At 36.0% G+C, this 22700-nt stretch overlaps 2 long non-coding RNA genes across 5 annotated transcripts; both read left to right on the top strand.

Annotated features, from left to right (window-relative positions):
* Positions 1 to 831: 831 nt before the first annotated feature.
* On the top strand, positions 832 to 4924 carry LOC141579533 (uncharacterized). The gene is made up of 5 exons (XR_012511078.1): positions 832 to 963; positions 2443 to 2528; positions 2814 to 2929; positions 3035 to 3116; positions 4418 to 4924. It is a non-coding gene; the product is annotated as an uncharacterized LOC141579533 (long non-coding RNA).
* Positions 4925 to 6689: 1765 nt separating this feature from the next.
* On the top strand, positions 6690 to 16688 carry LOC141579532 (uncharacterized). 4 transcript variants are annotated; one of them, XR_012511075.1, is made up of 5 exons: positions 6690 to 6759; positions 8720 to 8851; positions 10219 to 10326; positions 12193 to 12307; positions 14978 to 16688. It is a non-coding gene; the product is annotated as an uncharacterized LOC141579532 (long non-coding RNA). The 4 variants fall into 4 exon arrangements; XR_012511076.1 differs by lacking the exon at positions 6690 to 6759 and adding an exon at positions 12688 to 12750 and having other exon boundaries at positions 8321 to 8851; XR_012511077.1 differs by lacking the exon at positions 6690 to 6759 and having other exon boundaries at positions 8321 to 8924.
* The last annotated feature ends 6012 nt before the right edge of the window (positions 16689 to 22700 follow it).

The following is a 22700-nucleotide window of genomic DNA, read 5'->3' as shown; positions in this document are numbered from 1 at the left end:
CAAGTCACCCCGCCCTCCCCACCCTCCTCGCCGTGCCACGCAACCCCGCCCCCGAACCGCCCTCCCGATCTCCGTGCAGTACCCCTCGCCCCTCGCCGGGAAGAAGTGACTCCAGCAGCCGTGGCGGCTCTTTGGGCCCAAGGGGCGGGCGCGGCAGCCATTGGCGGAGGCCGCTGCCTCCGGCTGTCAATCCCGCGGCCCGGCCCCGCCCCACCGGCGGAGCGTGGCAGGACGCAGGGCCGCGGGGGCTGTCGGGATGGCTCCAAGATGGCCGCGCGCTTGGGGTCCGCACCTGCTGGCGGCCTCGAGCCCCGTTAACTGCCACCGCTGCTGACCGGAGCCGCCAGTCGGCCTGGCGACTCCGTGGGCTGTCCCCGCGGGGCGGGAGGCCGCCATGGCGACCCTGGAAAAGCTGGCGAAGGCCTTCGAGTCCCTCAAGTCCTTCCAGCGGCCACCGCCTCAGCCCCCTCAGCCGGCACCGCAGCCGCCGCCGCCTCACCCGGTACCGCCGCCGCCTCAGGCCCCTCAGCCGGTACCGCCGCCGCCTCAGCCCCGTCAGCCAGCACCACAGCCGCCGTCGCCTCAGCCGGCACCGCAGCCGCCGCCCCCTCAGCCGGTACCGCCGCCGCCGCAGCCTCAGCCCCCTCAGCCGGCACCGCAGCTGCCGCCGCCTCAGCCCCCTCAGCCGGTACCGCCGCCGCCGCCGCCTCAGCCGGCAACGCAGCCTCCACCGCCGCCGCCGCCGCCTCAGCCCCCTCAGCCGGCACCGCAGCCGCCGCCGCTTCAGCCGGTACCGCCGCCGCCTCAGCCCCCTCAGCCGGTACCGCCGCCGCCTCAGCCCCCTCAGCCGGCACCGCAGCCTCAACCACCGCCGCCGCCGCCGCTCAGCCCACTCAGCCGGCACCGCAGCCTCAACCGCCACCGCCGCCCGTCCACCGTGGGTCAGGAGCCGCTGCACAGACGGTGAGTCCCTGCTGGCCCCTCCCCAGCCCTGCGCGGGTCTCCGTCCCTCCCTCGGCCTCCCCCGAAGGCCCCGAGGCGGTCCGGGCCCCAGGCCTCTGCTTTCCCGGCTGCGAAACTCGGGAAGGAACGGGGCTGTGTTGTGATCCGAGGCCGCGCGTCCCGTTCGGCTTCCTCTGGGCCACTCCCCACCCCTCTCCTTCTCCGGGCCAGGTGTAACATTTTGTCTTCCCTTTTCAACTGAGGGTTTAAAACAGTGTTTCAGATAACTGTCAAAACGCTATGCATGCAAAGCCCTAGGTTAACTTAAGGGAAGGAGTAGGAGAGAAGAGGGGAAGGAGCGAAGTTCACTGGTCACTTCTGTGGGGGTGGGTTAGATGGTCACAGTGGTGAACGCTTAACTGCTACATGGCCCCGTGCGCTTACCAGCATAGTCGTTACTGTTACTAACCCCGGACAGCACTGGTGTTAAGGAGGCATGACCACGGACCGTGTGCTCATTGAGCTTAATTTTACACAAACTAAGATTTCCACAGAATCAAGACAGGCAGTAAACGACAGCTGCAGAGGACAGCTTGTGCAGGTTTGGGGAACAGCATGGCATGATCAGAACTTTAGTTTGACTGGCTTGAAATGTAGAGGGAAAGGGAAACTTCACACTGATGAATCAGAGAGGAGATAGCTGTTTTTATTAAACTAAAATGGTTAAATGAGCCTTGTTGGTTAATGATTTGCCTTAGCAATGTGAATTTGGATTCTGCAAGTATTGTATAAGTTCTGTAAGAAGCTTGTTTTAAAATTTCAAAACTCTTAAGATATTAGAAGTTCAGTTTTATTTTATAAGAATTTTTTAAAAAGTGTTTATTTAACTCAATTAGAACTGAGTTCCTTTAACATAGACTTTATTATCTCATGTATTAATACCCTCTAGAGGTACAGAATGAAAAATGTGATTTATAAACAGACACATACAGACACAAGGAAAACAGAGTATGTAGCTTCAGTAACAGTTTAAGAGAAAAGTCAGAAACAGAAATTTTCCCTGGTCAAAATATCAAAAAAAGCATCTGGGGCTTATATCCTTTAATTGATTTGAGCTCTAAATGGACAAATACACAATTTTTTTTTTTAATTGCTAAGAACAAGATTCTTTTTCACGTTGAATAATGATTTTGGAGTTTAAATAAATACCAACAATAGAGCTATGAGGGAGGAAAAATATAAAATACTGATTTTTTTTTTTAATCTCACCGTAAGGTGCATTCTTAAATACATAGGAGAGAACTGTCATGATTTGCACAACTCGCTTGCAAATAGTTCAACAGTATTAACAATGATTGAATTTAGATGGTGGGCATATGGGAATTTATCATCCTATTAAACAGTTTTCTGTACTTCTGAGACTTAGAATAAAACATTGGAAGGAACCTGTTAGACATAATGCTCTATGTGAAGTAATTTGTTCCCTTTGTGAAATTCTAGGAAGGTTAAATTGCATGTTCATAACATCAAGAAAATCACAAGCATTTACGATGTAATCAGAACTACCTGAGGATCTGTGAAACTTGGTGAGTTGGTGGATTTTTTAAAATGTCTTAAAACATTTTGTTTTTACAAAGATTACAGGAGTAAGAGAAGATAAATTTTAATCAACTCTTAATATTTTTTTCCTGGTTGATGTGATATAATTAAATGTGGGGAAAAAAAGGTAAATTCTAAAAGGAGACACTACCTTGATGGTTTTCTATGGAGGAAACTCAAGCAGGAGGAAGTTTAATTTAAAAACATAAATTACTGCTCTTTATAATACATTCTAAGTTGTCATTCTTTTGAATGCCTTCCTTTCCAAACAGGTGTGTTATTCTGGGAGATCATCAGGACTTCTGGGTATTTGGAGGTACTGACCTAACCAGTGGAACTGCTGATTTATAAGAAGTTGTCCAGAATTTTGGAAAACTGATTAGTAGAGGTAAATAATATTTCCTTGGCAAGTGATGACAGAAAGTGACTTGAGTGAATTTTCCTTTGTTTTTAGGCAGATGTACCTAACCATGTATGTTAACAATGATTACAGGCTGGAGACCGAGAAGAACTACCATTTTTGCCAGCTGGGATGCAGAAAAATTTGGACTTCTGGGTTCCACAAATGGGCTGAGGTAACTAAGACAGAAAACGTATCTTCTTGGTCAACATGTATCTCAGGGTAATCACAGATGTGTTCCATTACCTGATATTGTTTTAATTTGGATAAATACTCAAGAAAATTTAAGAAATAGAGTTTGCTTTTGCTTTTACATCAGTTTGGTAAAACAGAACAACCTCTTAATTACTAAGTACAAACCAAGTTTTTCATTATTTTTAAAATATTTTAGTTTCTATTTGTATTTGTTTTGTGATAAGTAAGTAAAATCTGTAAGCTCAGAAAATAGTCAAACCTAGGAAGCTGCTTCTGACAAGTGAATTAGCTTATTGAAAATCTGATATAGATCCTTGGCATTAATTTTCAAGTTTTTACAGTTTCCTTGGATTTCTTCTATCTAGGAAAACAACATGCTCTTTTAAGATGACTATACTCTGATTATAGTCTCTCCTTTATGGATTCCGTACTAAATTGTAACCATAGGTATATTTTACCATTTACAAAAGTGCCTGATTGGGAAGTATAATACAATCATTTTGTAAATTGAATTACTCTAAAATTTCAAGGATTTATTTTTAATTCAATTATGATTAATTTTCATTTGTCACTGGCTCTTAATGCTTTATTTTAAAGTGTCTTTCATAGGCCCCCTTCTTTCATCTTCTTCCCTTAGGCTCTCTGTCCAGTAACTCTAAGTTCTTACATGTTCATGGTAGGCTTGTGTGTTTTTTTTTAAAGGCAGGTGCACCAAAAAGCACTTTCCTGTGACTATCCTCTGTTTTGTTCATCATTTATGAGTCCAAATTTTATAGAATTGATTTGAAGGATGTCATATCTTTCTTATCATTGTGTCTGGTTTTTAAAATGCTTTCCTTCTGACTCATTTCTGCATACTTTAAAATAATAATATGAATCAAATAAGTATGGGAATAAAATCACAGTTACTTGTATCACATTTGATTCCATTTATATTGCAAAGTCTTATTATTATGTTGGTGTTATGAACATGCATTTCATAATACACTTATTTAGATGAATCAGATCTTATTCATTAAGGTCATTTACTTTTAGAAATATGTAATTTCTTGTGAATACATGTATATAGAAATACATGTGTCTTTCTATAATTTAAGCAGCTTAGAATACAGATAAAATAAATCCAAGATACAAGATAATATGCCTTGCATTAATTTAAATTCATGTGAGTTAAAAGACAATTTGAATATTGTTTCCCATTTTCTACTAGCTTCTTGATCATATTCAGCAGCACATTTACCTTTACATATATTTAAGGAATCTTTTTTATTTCTACTGTAGCTCTGTCATAATGGAAACTCTGCAGCAGAATCAGCTGTCATCTATCCCGTGTGGCCAAGTGCAGAGGTGAGAATTCTCATTTGTGGGATGACCACTCACAGCTTTAAATGTTTTTACTGTAACTGCTCTTATAAGGTAGCAAGCTAGAGAGAGAGAGAGAGAGAAACAGAGAGAAGAAAAGAGTTCTCTCTGCATATTCCCATGTGTGTGATGGCATTAGTCTTCTTCTGCTGTATTTTTCTAGAATGTGTGTGCGTGTGTGCATGTATGTGTGAGAGAGAAATGTCTTGTCTTTGTCCTAATAGCCACTCTTCTCTCCCTCTAGTTTTTTCTCTATCCTCCCCTCCTTTCTTTTTCTTTTTCATCAATACCTTCTCTTTCAAAAAATTCTTGATAAATCAAATTTCCAACTTCCTCACTTTTAATATGGTAAAGTTACTTGGATCCCCAATGTCAAGGGATCTCATACTTTAATGTCTGTAAGGATTGCCAGGGACACCTTTTAAAAGTACAGATTTCCAGGCCTTACTTTGAGCAGTTCTCTTCCAGTAGATCCAGGGTGAGGCTGAGCATCTCCGAGCCTTCTCCCTTCATATTATGGTGCAGGGGATCAGGGGCAGTTTTCCTCTGGGTCTCCGTGCTGTTGCTATGAAAAGTGGCTACAGCATCACTAATATTTTTCTTTCTTGTTTTAATTGCATTAATATTATCAAGCAGTTAATAGCATTTTCTTAAAATTATGGTCAAAGGCATAGGCGTTTGATTTATAATGGTATCTGCAAACCACTCTTTTACTGAATTAATTTGTTTGTTTTGCTTGTATTTCCACAATTGTAAATGCTGTGAGTTAAGTGACTGCTTTGCTTCAACTACAGGAAAATGTGAAAACACTCCAGGAGAGAGAGGTTGCATATATCAATGCAGACTCATACACAGAAGGTAAATTTTATTTCAGATTGTCATTAAATAGTATACCAGTATTTAAGTCTATCAACTCCAACTCATAAACTAGGATTATCCTCTTTCTATGAGATGCCTCAATAATACCTCCATTTCTCCATTTTACCAGAGAGAACATTATTATGATTCAAATGAATCAATATGATTCATAACTAAGCTATTGATCCTAATTTCTTTAGAATATTTACCATTTGCCTATCTTGGATTACTACTTAAAACTTTAGTACTTTTGACATTCTTCCTGTGGAGCTATTTTTAAAAGTTGGGGTAAAATATTTCATACAGAAATAGTTCCTGTATGTATTGGACCAACTCTGAAATAAGCACCCACTACAGACTTCCTTTTGACCCTGACATGTGGCATGTGCATCTGTAGGCTTTCATCATATTATGGTTATTTCTAGGTAAGTGTCACAGGACACATGTTAGTTACTGACATGCTCTAGTCTAAAGTCTTGATATTGAATTGAATGAATGAATAAAAACATGAACATTATGGCCTTACCACTTCCTTTGCCAAAGACCCCTAGGTACTGCTGCCGTAATGAGCAATGGCCCTTACTGTTACTGCAGGAGCTGCGGCCTTAGCAGCAGAGTCCGCCTCTGCAGTCTCCTATCCCGAGTGTGTGCTGCAGCCTCTCTGGCTCCTGAAGAGTTATTTCCACCTTGTGTTTTAGTTTTAGCCAGACGGTTTGTCTGTCTGTCTATTTATCTACCTACCTATCTATCTATTCTAAAATCTTATTTATTTGTTTTTACTGAAGTACATTTGATTTATAATATTAGTTTCAGGTGTACAGCAAAGTTACACAGTTATATACATATACATATACATATACATATACATTTTTAGATTCTTTTCCATTATAGGTTATAATAAGATACTGAATATAATTCCCTGTGCTATACAGTAGGTCCTTGTTGTTTATCTGTTTCATATATAATAGTGTATATCTGTTAATCCTGAACTCCTAACATCTCTCTTCCCTTCCCCCTTTCTCCTTGGGTAACCATAGTTTCTTTTCTATGTCGTGAATCTATTTCTGGTTTGTAAATAAGTTCATTTGTATCATTTTTTTGTTTGTTTACATTCCACATATAAGTGATATAATTTGATATTTGCCTTTCTCTGTCTGACATACTTCACTGAATATGATAATCTGTAGGGTCCACCCTATTTTTAATTCTCCAGGAATGATGCCTTCAATTTGAAATCTGTTATATCTTGTTTATAATTAGAAAATAAAGTTAGAATTAAATACAGGTTTGAAGTCCATTTGGAGGTATTAAAATACTCTCTTATTTATTTTGCAGGCAATTTTACCCTCAGAGTTGACTGTACACCTCTTCTTTTCCAGTTGGTATATAAACTGACAAAAGAGGTATGTAAATAGATCTGTCTTAATGTTTTCTGATGAGTAGATAAGTCAATAACTTTTGTTTTCTAAATTACTAATATTTAAAATGGTGACAGACATAGCTGATTTGTATAAATAACAAATCAGAACGAGCTTTAATACACTTCTTATGTGACATAACTATGAGAACAGTAGTGCTAGTCTCTGTTCTAATAATAGTTCCTAATAATTGTATACATTTGTTAAAATGTGCAGGGTCTGTTGTTTCATGGGGCAGAGTCCCTTTGATGTAACAGAAAGAATACTGAGCTGGGATGGGGAAGCCTTGGCTGTGAAGATTGCCTTGGCTATTCATTCATTCATTCATTCAGCAAGTATTTATTGTGTGGTTACTATGTATCAGGTCCTATGAAATGAATTCTAGCAGCAACAGTGATAAAAGGACAAGGTTACTGAATCCAAATACTTTGTAATCTAGAGAGGCCACAGACCTGTAAATGAGGACTCATACTTCACTTGAATATTGGATACTATATACAGTGGAGGACAATTGCGGAAGAGAGAAGCTAAGACCCTGGGGTAGCTGGTGAGGTTGGAAAGCATTAGAAGGTGTTTACAGAAGGATTAGTGGTTAGGCTGTAAAATGGAAGGATGTGAAAGTGGGGAGAAGGTTTCTCCTCAGAGGACACAAGAGCTAATAAAGACATGGATTTGTGAAAGAACATTTCCTGACCTCTGGGTAATGCAATATAACCTAAATATAAGGTGTTGGTGAAAAAGCTGGTAAGAAACGGGGCCTGACACATAGGCCTAAATGTTCATAAATCTGGTGATGGAGAAATTAAAGAATCTTTAACAAGTTTGTACATTATCATTTTTATTCATTAGAAAAATTACTCTGTATCAGTGCAGTGAATAGGTTAAGCTGTAGTAAGTCTAAAAGCAAAATGGAAATAATTCCACATACTTATTTAGCGCACAGGAATTTATAAATACTAGTTATTGATGTAAAAAGTACTCTGAAAATGCTAATGCACTCTGAATCTCTAAAGGTTGTGTGATCTACTCTTTGAGAATATGTGTGCTTCATTTAAATAACCCCCCATTATAGAATTTAATTGTAGAAATATTTCTTTCAAGTAGGTATCACTTAGATGACAGTGGGAAGTATCTGTCACATTTCTGTGGTCCTGTTTCCCAATTGCCCTTCATCTTGCCCTGTCCTTTTCACTGTTAGTGTCTTTAACATCTCATCCCAAGTGAGCATCCTCCCATGCCCATCACAACTCCCACCATAATGGGAAGCTTAGGTCCTTGATCCTTTTATTGAAATGTCCCATAAAAACATCTTATCTAAAAGCACGCTGTAAAGACAGCCCTTGTTGGGGAATCCTTCTCAGGAGATACATTTACACTCTGTCCTACAGAGGAGGCTCCTGCCTTTATAGGAGGGGTAGTAAGAATTTTAGGACCAAGAAGGAGAAGCTTAGGTCTATCCCCTTTGTACATTTATTTAATAAGTATTAAATGTGTAAGTGGTTACCATAATGACAGGATAAATCAAACAGAGATCCTGCTATTAGTGTGTTACCTGTGTAGCCAGGAGAGACTATGATCAAGAATTTTCAAATCCAAGATAGAGATTAAAATCACCAAAGTGAATACAGATAAAAGTGTGGGAAGCAAAAAATAAATATCTTAGTTTATTATTTTACATGTTGGAATTAAACAGCCTGCTTAATGGGAAATTGCAAATTTTTTTCCAATTTTAAAGCCTCTTTTATGTTAATTTGAATTTAATTTGCATGCCACTTGTATTAGATACAATATATTTGTCTTTCAGAGTTTTTGTTTTAGGTAGTTTTTTAACAGTTTAACTGGGAAATTAAAATGTATCTTTAGAAGTTACATTATCAGGATGAACTAATTAATTGTCCAGAAGAGAAGAGTGAGATTTTATAATCTTTTTTGATTTGATTGTCAGTGGAGGAATCAGACATCATTCATCTGGAGAAATGCTGTTGGTTGCTGAGGGCTCAATCCCGAACTGGATGATTTGACTTAGAGACATTTGGCCCATTGGCTTCACCACCAATTTGTCCATCTCTGAGTGAAGGTGGGAATCCTTCTATTTTCTACAAATGTTCTTTGGTAAACACGTGAGCCTTGTTCCACCTTTGGAGCCTTGTGTAAGTCGGTTTACCTTTCTGCACCTGAATATTCTCATATATAAAATCAGTTTGACCAAGACAATCATTATGAAACTGTGCTCCAGTGCGGTGCCTCAGCATCTGGTGCAAGGTCAGGGTGGTGGACACTGAATAGGCAAAGCTCTAGCTTCCACACGTGACCTCACCTCTTCCTCAGCTGAGTAGTGTCTATTGTATTTCTTTTATATAGAAGAAGGTTCCACTGCTGTATCCTTCCCCCACCCTTAAAAAATTAAGAAACCACTGGACTAGACCATCTCTAAGGTCCCCACTTAGCTCTAAACTTTTCACTACTATATATATATATATATATATATATATATATATTAAATGAGGTTTACAAGGAGTAGTTGTGGCTGATAATCACAAAAACTGTATTTGAAATCTGAAAGCTTGGGTTCTGCTTGTGATTCAGACCTTTTTAAAAAAATTTCTTACTTTTAGCAAGTCATTTAACTACTTCTTAGCTTCAATTTTCTGCTCTTTGAGGGCACAGAATTAGATTCTTGAAATAGACAGTCTGTATTCTCCAGGTTTCTAGTGTGTTTTAGTAATATTTGTTAGGGGAGCTAGAACAGACAGGGCTTCCACTACAGCAGTGCAGTTATGTTTTTACCTTTTTAGAATTAGAGATTGAGAAATCATTTCATTTGAAAACAAAATGGTTCTATTTATTTTTTATGAAAAGTTTAAAAACCACAAGATTAGATTATAAATTGCCCTTTATTTCTGAAATTTAATATATTTATTTATACAGATTAAGTGGTACAATGAAGACTGCAGTACAGAATTTCTTTCTCTTATAATATAGTGTGTTAGTTTTCTTTGCTTCATGAAGGAGTTGTATGAAGCTAGTTAATAACAACACAGTATATCTTTGATAGAGTTCAACTTTTCTTCTTCTTTTTTCTTTTTTCTTCTTAGTCTTTCCAAATTAGGATAATTGTGGTCTCTGACTTTTTTCCAGTTAAATTTTTAAAATATATTTTAATTTTTTACATTCTACAATCACTTTTGACTTTTGGAATTAATATAAGATAGAGACAGGTAGGCAGACAAAACCAAACACTAAATGATAGTATTTTCTTCTAGGAAGTTAAATTTTGGTTATAATTATTCCAGGGGGAAAAAAAAAACTTCCTAAGACAGTGGAAACTACTGATAACTTTTAAAAACTAAGTCAGTTTATGCGAGTCATGCCTCCTTTCATAAACATGTCATTATTAACAGGAAGTTTGTTGGCTGTGATTTATTCTGTGTTCCTATTTTACAGGTTTATTTAATGCTTTTGGTGAAAATCATGACAGCCACATAGATTTTAAGGAGATATCCTGTGGGTTATCAGCTTGTTGCAGAGGACCTCTGGCTGAAAGACAGAAATGTAAGTGTGTTAAACATCACAAAATTTGGAAGCTATACAGAGAAAAAAATTAGCATCCATTCATGTAAAAAATCATCTGATTAAGGCTTGAATTTTCATCCCTTTGGCAAATAGCAATCTCTTGCTGAGGTTTTACTGAGGTCAGCGTAAAGGTTCAATCATGTATTCTTTTTTACTGTGGAGTAATTTAAGATCTTTGTTATTAATAATGGTTGATTTTCCAGATGAATGTACAATTCATGATAAATGAACTACATCATTCATGATGTGTTTGAAAATGTTAAGCATATAGAAAATATTTTCTGGTAGTCTATATAGAAAATTTGTCTTGCTTAACTTGAATTCCAACTTATTTTCTAGCACTGTGTATATTGATATTAGCAAAATTAAATTTATGATAAAACAATTTTATTAAATACTAAATTTATCTTTTAAACCTAGCTAAAATATTATAGTGTAATTTATAAGCATATTACATTAATAAATCTTAACCATATTTGGTTAGGAAAATGCAGCAGTTTACATTTAATTGGAACCTAATTCTTATATATTCACTAGGGTCATTATCTCTGCATATTTCTAAAATACAGCTTCACAAATACTGCGTATTTTGGGTATGATACTTATTAGTTCAATATTCTTTAGTAATGTTGTACTGTGATGTACTCAGTTAATTTAATAGCATAATTAATACATAATTATTACACACACGGGTGTGTGAAGTAGATAATTATTTAATCTTAAAAATTTAGATTTCTTTTATCTTCCCTGATAGTATACCATTACTCTAACCTGGCTTTGTGATAGATTATTTGTTCACATTAAAGTTCTGGTATTAAAGAGGCTGAAGTCTTTGTTTCTCAATTGAGGTTAATTATTGTCTTAAATTTTTTTTTAATTTATTTTTTGCCAGTGGACTAGTGGAAGTTAACCAACTAGACTAACTAGCAATTTTGCTGATATTGATGTTAATTAGCAAAGTGTTGATATTTCGGATTTTTAGCTTGTATATAAACTTCATTGAAGATTTGAGATTGTTCTTAGGCAAAAATATTGGGTGCACATTAATTACACTGGAGAGGCAAAATCTTTATACAGTCATCTCTCATTATCTGCTGAGGATTGGTTCTGAGACCCCCTCAGATACCAAATCCATGGATGCTCAAGTCCTTACGTAAAATGGCATAGTGTTTGCATATAACCTATGCACATCCTCCTGTATACTTTCAATCATCTCTAGGTTACTTGTAATACCTAATACGATGTAATTATTTGTAAATAAAATGTAAATGATATGTAAATAGTTGTCAGTGAATAGCAAATTCAAGTTTTGCTTTTGAGAACTTTCTGGGAAAATTTATATATATATATTTATATAATTTCTGACCTATTGTTTATACCTGTGAATGCAGAACCAATGGATACAGGGGGCTGACTGTACCAGCTTTTTGTTGATTCTTAATGTAGATGGAATATTTTCAACATTGTAAGAATCAACTCTGAAGTGATCAGTTTTAAATATTAGAAATTAATTTAAAAGCTTGAATTACCTTCTCAAAATCTGTGAGATATTGTATAGTAACTTGGCTCTTCTTTTTCAGTTTGCAAGAAATTTAACTTTAGATTTAGGTGAAGGATAGAGTTCTCTAAGCTGGCTAATGATATAAGGAGAGAGACTTGTGAAGTGTACAGGAATTCCTACAAGTTCAAAGGACTTTAATGACACAATCTCCTCCAAATAAGAACTTAATCCAGAATGTAATTGTTTGAGGAACTAAGTAATTTTACTAGGGCGGCTTGTAATAAAATGTATTATACTTCAGAATATGAAAGTAATTTCCCTCCATAAGAGTTTCTTTTCTTTAGTTTGCTTCAAGGTATTTGATGTTGACGGTGATGGAGTTCTCTCTAGGGTTGAACTGAGAGACACGTGGTTGCACATTTAGAGGTCTGGAAGGACAACTGCACCGATGATACCCTGGTAAACTCTGATTGTATACATCTTCTTGAATGTAAACTTCCAACAGGAACATAGAGTGAAGAATTTTTTAAAACAGGTTGAGAAAAAGATTTCTTACTACTTCTAGGTTCTATATTATGCTACTCAAAATATTCATAGCCAAAGATGCAAAATTGGGAAGAGAATTTGCCTTAGAAAATTTAATAAGCTGAATGTATTATATTAAAAAAATGAAACCACTGGAAAATTGTCATAAATTTTTAAGGCAAACAAGCAATCTATTTCTGTAATTAAAAAAAGAAAAAAAAAGTTGACCGAAAATACTTTATACTTCAGCTACCGGCTAATAAAAATGATACCTTCTCTATCCTAACTACTGATTTGGGTTTCTGGTTTTAAAGGAATTACATGTTGATGTATCCAACATTGTAGAAGACACATAGAATGCACATGACACCACAAAGGTGAGTCTAGCAGAGACTAATTTATTCTTTTCTAAAAATACATTATATTCTGAATTGCTATACATACCTTACGTATACATACTTGAATCTCTTCTACATCATCCCTGCTAAATGCTTATTTGGACCTGTGGTTACAATACCTCCAAGTTGTCCCTAAGGAAAGCCCATTCCACCTTTAAACAACTCCATTAAGTGTTATTTACATAAAAACATTATATTTTATAAGCTAGGCATTTTATAAAAATTAAGTAGAGACAGCCCTTGACATCTGTAGTTTATAATCTTTACTTCTCCCATTTTAATACATTATGGCAAAACAAAGCTTATATTGAGCAAAAGAAGCCACAGAATAAAAGAACACATTGTACAATTCAATTTATATGAAGTTCTAGAACAGAGACAACTCATGTTAATAATTGTTACAATAGTGATTTTGGAGATGCGTCATTTAACTGGGAAGGACCATAGGATATCTGGGATGATGGAAATTATTTTTTATCTCAATCTGGGTGGTGTATATAGTTTTAAAATTTTTTTTTTCAATAATATTGGTGAGGGTCTGTTCTAAGTTTTTTAATAGCAGCCAGAATAAGTGTATAATAGCAGAAACAACCATGTACTTTACAAAGAATAAAGCCTTGAATTTTTTTTAGTTTCACAACATTTATTAAAGATATTATAATAGGTTTGCCTTAATGTCTATGTATCCCTGTGAAACTGAAGATAATCCATATATGTGAGACACATATGAGTTAATTTGACCCTTTGTATTCAAATGTTGACATGTACCAAGTAGCAGATGGTAGGATGTAGACCATAGTGGTCTTATACAGGCTTAGAAAAATAAGTAACTTTTTTTTTTCAATCACAAATCCAGAAGAAATCATCATAGTCTTATTAACTGACACTCAACAGAAATAAATAATAGAAATGAATTTTTCAGGGCTTGATCTTTGGCAACTCAGATAACCATCTTCATTTACTTTTCTGCCCAAAACTAAGGTAGCCATTTCTATTTGGTATATATGAAAACAGAAACATAGGAAAGTTTCTGTTAGGAAATACCTTATGTACAGATACAATTTCCATTGCCTTTTTTCTGGGTGTTTGATAAGTATGGAGGTTATCATCGCTGTCTATTTTTATGTAAGACCGTGTTTCTTCTTATGGCTGTACTTTTGAACATTAAAAAAAAAGATCATTTAGCTGCTCCATCTCCGTGTAACCATATAATGAAATGGTAAAAATTTAGAATAGAATTTGGACCTTTCAACCAAACCTATTACCCATATTCACTGGTGACTAGACTGTGACAGTATTACCCATTATTTTGTACCATTACATTGGTATTAATATACTTTTATGGAAGTTGCATCATGAAAGCCAATAATTACCATCATAGTGCTTTAAAATCTTTTCTTATAATACATGGTATTATATATTGAATGAATACATGAATATCATTAATAATAATTATTAAATATCATTAAATAATAAATCATTAGATAATAAAAATATAATTAAGTAATAAAAGCTAAGAACATTATTATTCATCTAGGATTGTTAAGGTGATTGTTCAAAACATGAAGTAAGAAGCATTTGGTTATATTTTTGCCTGCCAAGAAATATTGTCTACTGTATATAAATGTAATTTTTGGTACACTTTGACACCAAAAAAAAAAAAATACTGCTTTATTCAACTTGTGAAAGTAATGTTAAATTTTATTTTGAGGAAATGTTAATATAGATACTCATTTATTATATATATTTAGTTTTTTAAAATCTCTTAAGAAGTCTATTAATATTGCCAGATGTTTTAAAGAAGATCTTAGAAAATTGTTAGGGTCAAAGGGCATAATCCAGAGAGTTTGGAAAGATGCTTTCAAAGTTAGTAAATAGTCCTTTTTCTCTAACCAGAACCTTTTGTGGGTTCTGTTAGTAAACTTCACCTTGAACCAGAAGATACTGTGAGTTATTTCCCAGGTCTTACTGGAGGAAGAAGATTTTTGGTGATAAATTGCCCACGTTGTGACTGACTACTTCAGAGTTTGGTTACTTTTGAACTTATTCTTGCTGGCCTACTTTCAGATGAACACATAGCATCTACGTTAAATCATTAGTTTTCTTTCAGACAAATGACCATTGCAAGTTTAATAAAACAGATTTTATTCAAATAATATAAGAAGATGAAGATTTAAGATATTCTTAAATATTGTTTCTCTTTCAGAATGGCCATCTTAACTCTAGAGGAATATCATATCTGGAGTGTGAAAAATGTTCTTGCCAATGAGTTTTTGAATCTACTTTTCCAGGTATGTTTAAGGTAAATGACAGAGACCGAGGGCAGTGGTACCAGTAGTTCTACATCTTTTCCATTATGTAGTAGTTAGACAACTAGACTACAAAACCATATATTGTCAAAAGAACTGCATTAACCTGTACACCACCTGCAGATGGTAAGTTAGAGCGTGCATGCTTCTCAGAGTCACAATGTGCATGATAGGAAAGTAGAGTATAGCTGATAATGTTTATCTTAATAACTCATGATAGAGCAGATTGTAGACACATAGAAAATAATTTAAAATGTAAAAGCCATTATAATTTGCTATTTTTCTTTACCTTTTTTTTTTTTTTAAGACCCTTCCTAACAAGTAAGGCAGTGTGGACAGAGACATAGATCATAAGTCGGCAGCTGTAAATTTTTCACAAAGTATACAATCTTTCCAGTTAGGAGGTTATTTTAGATGCAAATCTGTTTCTTAATTTTCTTTTATTCTTTCTTTCTTTCTTTTTTTTTTCTTTTTTTTAATTTAATTCTTTAGAAGGTCCAAAAAAGATTGAAGGAGAAAGGAGGAAATAAAGCTGTCAGGGGTGAACATGAAATCATAAAACTTGCCAGATTTTAACTATTTTCCAGTTAAAGTAGTTCTCTTTGCTCCAATTTAAAGAAACAACTTATAGTTTCCCATTTTTCATAGTTCTTCATAAATATATGTTGATTTAATAGTATTTTACAGGGTGTGAGTAGGGACAGACTGGAAGTTCAAGATTTGTAAATACTGACAGGTATATATAGAATAGATAAACAAGTTTATACTGTATAGCACAGGGAATTATATTCAAAATTTTGTAGTAGCTCATGGGAAAAAATATGAAAACAAATATACGTATATTCGTATAGTACTGAAAAATTGTGCTGTACACCAGAAATTGACACAACATTGTAAACGGACTATAACTCAGTAAAAAAATAAAAATAAGATAAAACTGTTAGAACACTATAAAAAAAATAGTATTTTAGATTCTTCTTATTTTATTCTCCTTTTCTTATAAAAGCACCCCTATGAAGATCAATAAGACTTGATATCTTTATATCTATCATGATTCTCCATTGTAAATAGAGTAACCTGCCTGTGACACAGCTATGTTAGAAGAAATGAAAATTGGACTCTTCCTGACAGCTAATAATTAATGTATATTTAAAGCATATGAAATCTGATAAGTCTATGATACCCATTTAAATCAATCAGTTGCTCCACTGTCAGTTATCAGCCAGGATCTAAGTTGATGTCTTTATAAAATATAAATACATATAAAAATAATATAAACATACTATAAACAGAAATGACTTGCTTAGTAATATGAAAATTGAGCAGCTATTTTTATCTCATTTAAAATGATGTCCTCAATTACTTTGTTATCATTAATTATATAAACATTTTGACCACTTAAGTTTGTGTCTGAGTCACCTTGCAGTTCTTACATAGCAAAGCATTTTGAACTTTTATATTGCCTTTCCTATTTTCTCATGTTTATCAGGGACTTGCATAGGCACTATTTTTTCTAGGACTCTATAAACAGATGTATGCCTGAGATTTTCTTTTGTGTCTGTGTTTCTAGCATTATATTACTGACAGATTTTTTGTTGGTTATCAATCTAATTTTTTTCTTGGTATATATAGTCCTTTCAGCCCTTTCAAATATATATGTAGTCAGTTTACAATGTGTCAATTTCTGGTATACAGCACAATGCTTCAGTCATACATGAACATACATATATTAATTTTCATACTCTTTTTCACCATAAGTTACTACAAAACAGTATTGGATATAGTTCCTTGTGCTATACAGTATGAACTTGTTTATAAATTGGGAGTTTGAGATTTGCAGGTACTAAATATTAACATTACATTTTATGATGCTTAGTTTATCCCATATTCAGACATGCTTTTAAAACTTAATTTTCACTTAATATATAAGTAATCAGACTTACTCTAAATTGTTTTATTTTCTGTCTGTTTCTAAAATAGAATTAGCTAGTAAATTCAGTGATAAAAGCTTGAATTATACTTTTATTTTATTTGCCAAGATCCCACTCCTGGCTGACCATTTTGGGTATTTAAGTATAAAGTAAGTAAATGTCAGTAGAATTAGGAAACCATTCCTGTGGTAATATTATTTTCAGTCTTTTCAAATAAACTCAGTGCCCAATATTTTGCAGAGGAAGCATTCTAAACATGATCAGGATCTTCTATCTTGTATGTTTGTCAGAAAGCGTCAAATGTTAAACAGTTTGATAAACAGAATAGTGCACCACACTGACCCCTACCTATATCCATGCTCTAATCCTGAAATCTGTGAATATGTTATTTTACATGGCAAAGGGGATTTTGCAGATGTATCAGGTTAAGGACTCTGAGACAGGGAGATTAGCCTGGATTATCTACATGGGCCTAGTCTAACAACAGGAGTCCTTAATAATTGAAAATCTTTCCCAGCTGTGGTCAGAAAGATATGACTTTGGAAGAAGGATTAGAAAGCTGTAAAGCTGTTAGCTTTGAAGATAGAGGAAGGGCCATGGGTAAAGAAATGTGGGTGAACTCTAGAAGCTGGAAAAGATAAGGAAATATATTCTTCCTTTGACCTACAGAAGGGCATACAGCCCTGCTGACATCTTGATTTTTAGCCAAATGATACCTGTTCCTGACTTGACCTACAGAACCATAAAATAATAAGTTTGTGTTGCTTTAAGCTGCAAAATTTGTGATAATTTGTTACAGCAGTGATAAAAATAAATATAGGGGAGGTAATCCAACTTTATGGATTGGAGGGCTCAGCATTTTAAAGATGTCAGTTCCCCTTCAACTGATTCAAAGATTTATATGTGCACATCAAAATCCCCAACAGTTAATTGTTGTTACTGTTTTTTTGTAGAACTTGACAAGCTGATTCTAAATACATAGAGAAGCGTGAAGGGCCAACAATAGCCAAGATGATATTAAAGAACAATGTTAAAGGACTTATAAAACAATATTAAGTCTATGTGATAACTACCAAAAGTTAGACATATAGACCAATGGAACAGCATTGAATTAAACCCTGTACCATACATGAACAGTAACTTTAGATAGGTTATAAATCTAATATATTTGAAACATAAAGCAAAGCATCTGGGGGAGGGTAAAGCTCAGGTGGAATATGTGCTTAGCATGCATAAGGTCTTGGGTTCAACTCCCAGTACCTCCATTAAAATAAATAACCTAATCCCCCACCAAAATAAAGCATCTAGAAAATAGTGTAGGAGATATTTTAATGACTTTGAAGTGGCAAAGAGTTCTTAAACCGGACAAAGCATGAAACATAAAAGAAGAGTTTTAAGTTGGACTTCAGTAAAATTAAGAATTATTTTTATCAAGAGATACCATTAAGAAAGTGAAAAGCTAAGCCACACGGTGGGAAAATATATTTGCTATACCTATATCCAACAAAAGACTTGTATCTAGGGCATATAAAGAACAAAAACCAGTGGAGAAAAAGGCAGAACCTCAATATTAAAATATGCAAAATAATTGAACAGGTGCTTCACACACACACAAAAAATTCCACATAAGCTATGAAAAGGGGCTGGCCTCTTTAGTAATAATGGAAATACGTACTAAAACCACACTTGGAACACCATTAGACATCCACTAGAATAGTTAGTTGTTAAGTGATATGAAGCATTGGTGAGGGCAACAAGCAATGGGGACACTTACACATGGCCAGTGGGAATATAAATTCTTACAAATACTTTGGAAATAGGCTTTTTGAATGAAAGTTATATATGTGTGTGTGTGTGTGTGTGTGTATATGTACACACACACACATACACATACACACACACCCACACCCTATTACCAAGGGTAAGCCATGTGTGTACCCTTCAGAAACTTCTACATCTGAGCACCAAAGGACATCCAGAAAATTCTCATAATCACTATTTGTTATACCCCCAAATAGAAAATGACCCAAACACTTGTCAACAATAAATACATAACCATAAGTGGTGGCACATGCATACAAGTTGTATACTTTAAAGCAATAAAAAATATACTAGTTTACAGAAAACACTAGTGGATGAATCTTACATAATGTTGAGTGGAAAGTACGGGACCAAAAATTTCAAAAGCAAATAAACCAATCCATGGTGGCTGAATTTAGGATGGTGAGTCCATCAAAGGGGTGCCGTAGTAACTGGGAAGAAACCCAAAGTGGAACAGCAATGTCCTGTTTCTTGACTGGATGAAGGTTACATAGATGTGTTTACTTTGTGAAAAATCACTGAGCTGTATACTTAAGATGTGTTCACATTTAAGCATGTATACTATATTTGCATTTTTTAAAAAAAAGTTTGCTTGCAAAAAAAGATATCCAAAGCCCAAGTATTTATCAGTAGGAGAATGGATAAAACAAATGATAGTATATTCAAACAATGGAATACTACTCAACAATAAAAAAGAACCAACTACTGATAGAAGGATGAACCTCAAAAGGCTAATTTATACATTTCATTGTTAGGTAAATTTTAACTCAGAAGGTAAACAAAACTGTAAACAGGCATGTGCCCTGGGGGGAGGGGTGCTGTAGCCTGTGTCTCCTCAGACCTGTGCCATTACTGGCACATCTCGCAAGAAGAGAGGCAGGGCTCAGCCACAGCTACCATCTCCTCCTGTGCATAGTGCCTGGGCGGGGGCGGGCCTGAGGCCTGAATCTGCACGTGGGGGCTCCACAACCTCCTAGGCAGGACTGAGACTTGTTTATAGCCCGAGGCAGAGAGGATCTTTCTACCCTGAACACCTCAGAGAACTTGTGCTGCCAAGAGAAACAAGGAGCTCAGATTTGGCACAGAGCATAGGTGGGGCTGTTCCGCAGTCTTCCCCGAGCCCACCTACAGACCGCCTACCCGAGGCAGAGCAGGCAGCTGCACAGAGCAGCAGAGTGACCAGCACGAGGAGAGAGCAGGTGGGCAGCCACCCACCTTCCTGGCAGGAACACAGCACCTGACCACGGTGCTGGGACAGGGTGTGATCTGCCCACCTGCCTCCCCCTGATCACAGCATCTGACTGTGGCATCAGGAGGGGGAGTGACCTGCCCGCCCACCGGGTAAGAGCTCAGCTCCTGACCTAGTGTTAGGAGGGGACACAATCTGCTAGCCAACAGCCACTGAGAGCAGCACAGATGAGGGCGCCAACAGAAGGCCTATGAAACAGCAAGCTGAGTTCGCGAAGCAGGGTGAAGATACAAAGTCCTGTCGATCAAATCATTAAGGGCACACCATCTCCAGGTTAAGTAGGTAACTGATACTCCTTAAGCCACGGTGCCAGAGAGATATGAGCAATGTGAAGAAGCAGAGAAACCACTCCCAATTAAAAGATCATGAGAAATCCCCTGAAAGCATGATCAAGGAAATAGACATTGATGGCCTACTAGATCAAGGTTTCAAAAAAAGAGTGATCAAAGTACTGAAGGAACTAAAAAAAATAGTGTTTAGGGATATAAAATATGTCAAAAATGAAATAGAAACTATAGAGAAGAACCAAGTAGAATTAGTAAACTCATTGTCTGAGATGAGAGCTGACCTAAAGGCTGTGCAAAGCAGACTAGAAAATACAGAAGAACAAGTATGTGATCTAGAAGACAGGACAACAGGAAGCACCCAATCAGAACAGCTGAGAGAAAAACAAATAAAAAACAATGAAAACAATATACGGGACCTATGGGGTAATATAAAGTGTGCCAATCTATGCATAATAGGAGTTCCAGAAGGGGAAAAAGAACAAAGGGGATTGAAAAGGTATGGGAAGGACTCATGACTGAAAACTTCCCAAACCTAAAGAAGGAATCATATCCAAGCACAGGAGGCTCAGAGGGTCCCAAACAGGAAGAACCCAAACAGACCCACACCAAGGCACATCCTAATCAAGATAGCCAGGGTCAAAGATAAAGAAATGATCCTAAAGGAAGCAAGAGAAAAACAGAGTGAGTTACAAGGGAACCCCCATAAGGTTTTCAGCTGATTTCTCTACACTATTTACAACAGCTAAGACATGGAAACGACCTAAAATGTCCATCAACAGATGACTGGATAAAGATGTGGGATATTTATATGATGGGATACTATTCAGCCACGAAAACTGACAACATAACGCCATTTGCAGAGACATGGATGCTCCTGGAGAATGTTATTCTAGGTGGAGCAGAACAGAAAGAGAAAGAGGAATACCATATGAGATCACTCATGTGTGGAATCTTAAATATATGCAATGTCTTGTGGTAACTCACAGCAAAAAAAAAAGTGACAATGAATGTATGTACGTTCATGTATAAATGAAAAATTGTGCTCTACACTGGAATTTGTCATAACATTGTAAAATGACTATTACTCAATAAAAAATGTTTAAAAATAAGTAAAATAAAATATAACCTTTAAAATACTGTATAATGAGAGGTGTGATGTTCTAGTATCTGTTCTAAGAAGTACGTTAGACACACATAAGAATAACCAATGGTCAGAAAGATCACATGTTACCAGCTACCACCTCATGCAAATTAATGGCATTTAGGAGATATTCATATATGTGTGTACATATGTAAAATATGTATTAGTATATATGTAAATCAAATAAAATATAATCTAATGTAAAATCATATCAGCAAAAGCACTGTGCTGACATAAGTATCTTGGTGTAAATAGATTACAATTTTTTATTGAGTTGTCATAATGGGAATATTGTGAACCAAGTGGAAGTTGTAAAAAAAAAGTCATCCAAAAAAAAAAAAATCCTGACTACATGAAAAGATGCACAGTTACTATAAGGCCTCTCCCCTTATTTACTATCAATGTGAGAAAGTCTCTTGGAATAAGTTAGGAGAATTAAAAACTCTTAACAAGACACAAAAATGCACTCTCTGTTAAAGAAAATAAACCAAAAGAAAAAACAAATGAATGGACAATTAAGATCCTACAGATAAAAATACCTATTTTTATGGGAAATATAGCCTTAAAATAAAAAATGAGATTATATTCTAATTTCACCTTTTGAATAAAGATATACAAAATTTAGCTGAATACCTTCGTATTTTGCACTTACGAAGAAAAAATATATTTGCAATGAAAAAACAGCCATTATCCTGCCTTTTGAGTATTCTAAAGTTTTAGGTTTGAATATATTTCATCTTAAATGGTCTTAAGCACTATGCAGTGGTTGATGTTTTAAAAATACCACTGTGTGTGGAACTTCTAAAAGTGATTCAAAAATTTATATTTTTGTAATAATTTAGTAATGGCCCGGATATTATTTTTAACAAGACTACTCACCATGGAATGGTGCAAGATTTTTTCGATGAGTTTATATTCACACATGTTGAAGATTGTCACTATATTATGAGAAAATGTCAACCATGGCAGTATTTTGACTTGAAAACGAGATAAGCTGAGAAGCATATTTTAAGTATAAAATAAATGATTGCATGCCTTTAAAGACAAGAAAGTAAAAGCACGATAAAGTCTGACTTTGACACACTTAAAATATAAAAATGAACATAATGTGATTTACACACTTCTCTTTAACTCTTTCAGTACTTTCTCAGCCCCTTTCCCATTACACCTGCGTCCCCGATCCTGACCCGC

This window comes from Camelus bactrianus, chromosome 13 (assembly GCF_048773025.1).
Source record: "Camelus bactrianus isolate YW-2024 breed Bactrian camel chromosome 13, ASM4877302v1, whole genome shotgun sequence".
In the NCBI taxonomy this organism is placed as follows: domain Eukaryota; kingdom Metazoa; phylum Chordata; class Mammalia; order Artiodactyla; family Camelidae; genus Camelus; species Camelus bactrianus.
Note: the sequence above shows the minus strand (reverse complement) of the source record. Positions and strands in the feature narration are given on the sequence as shown.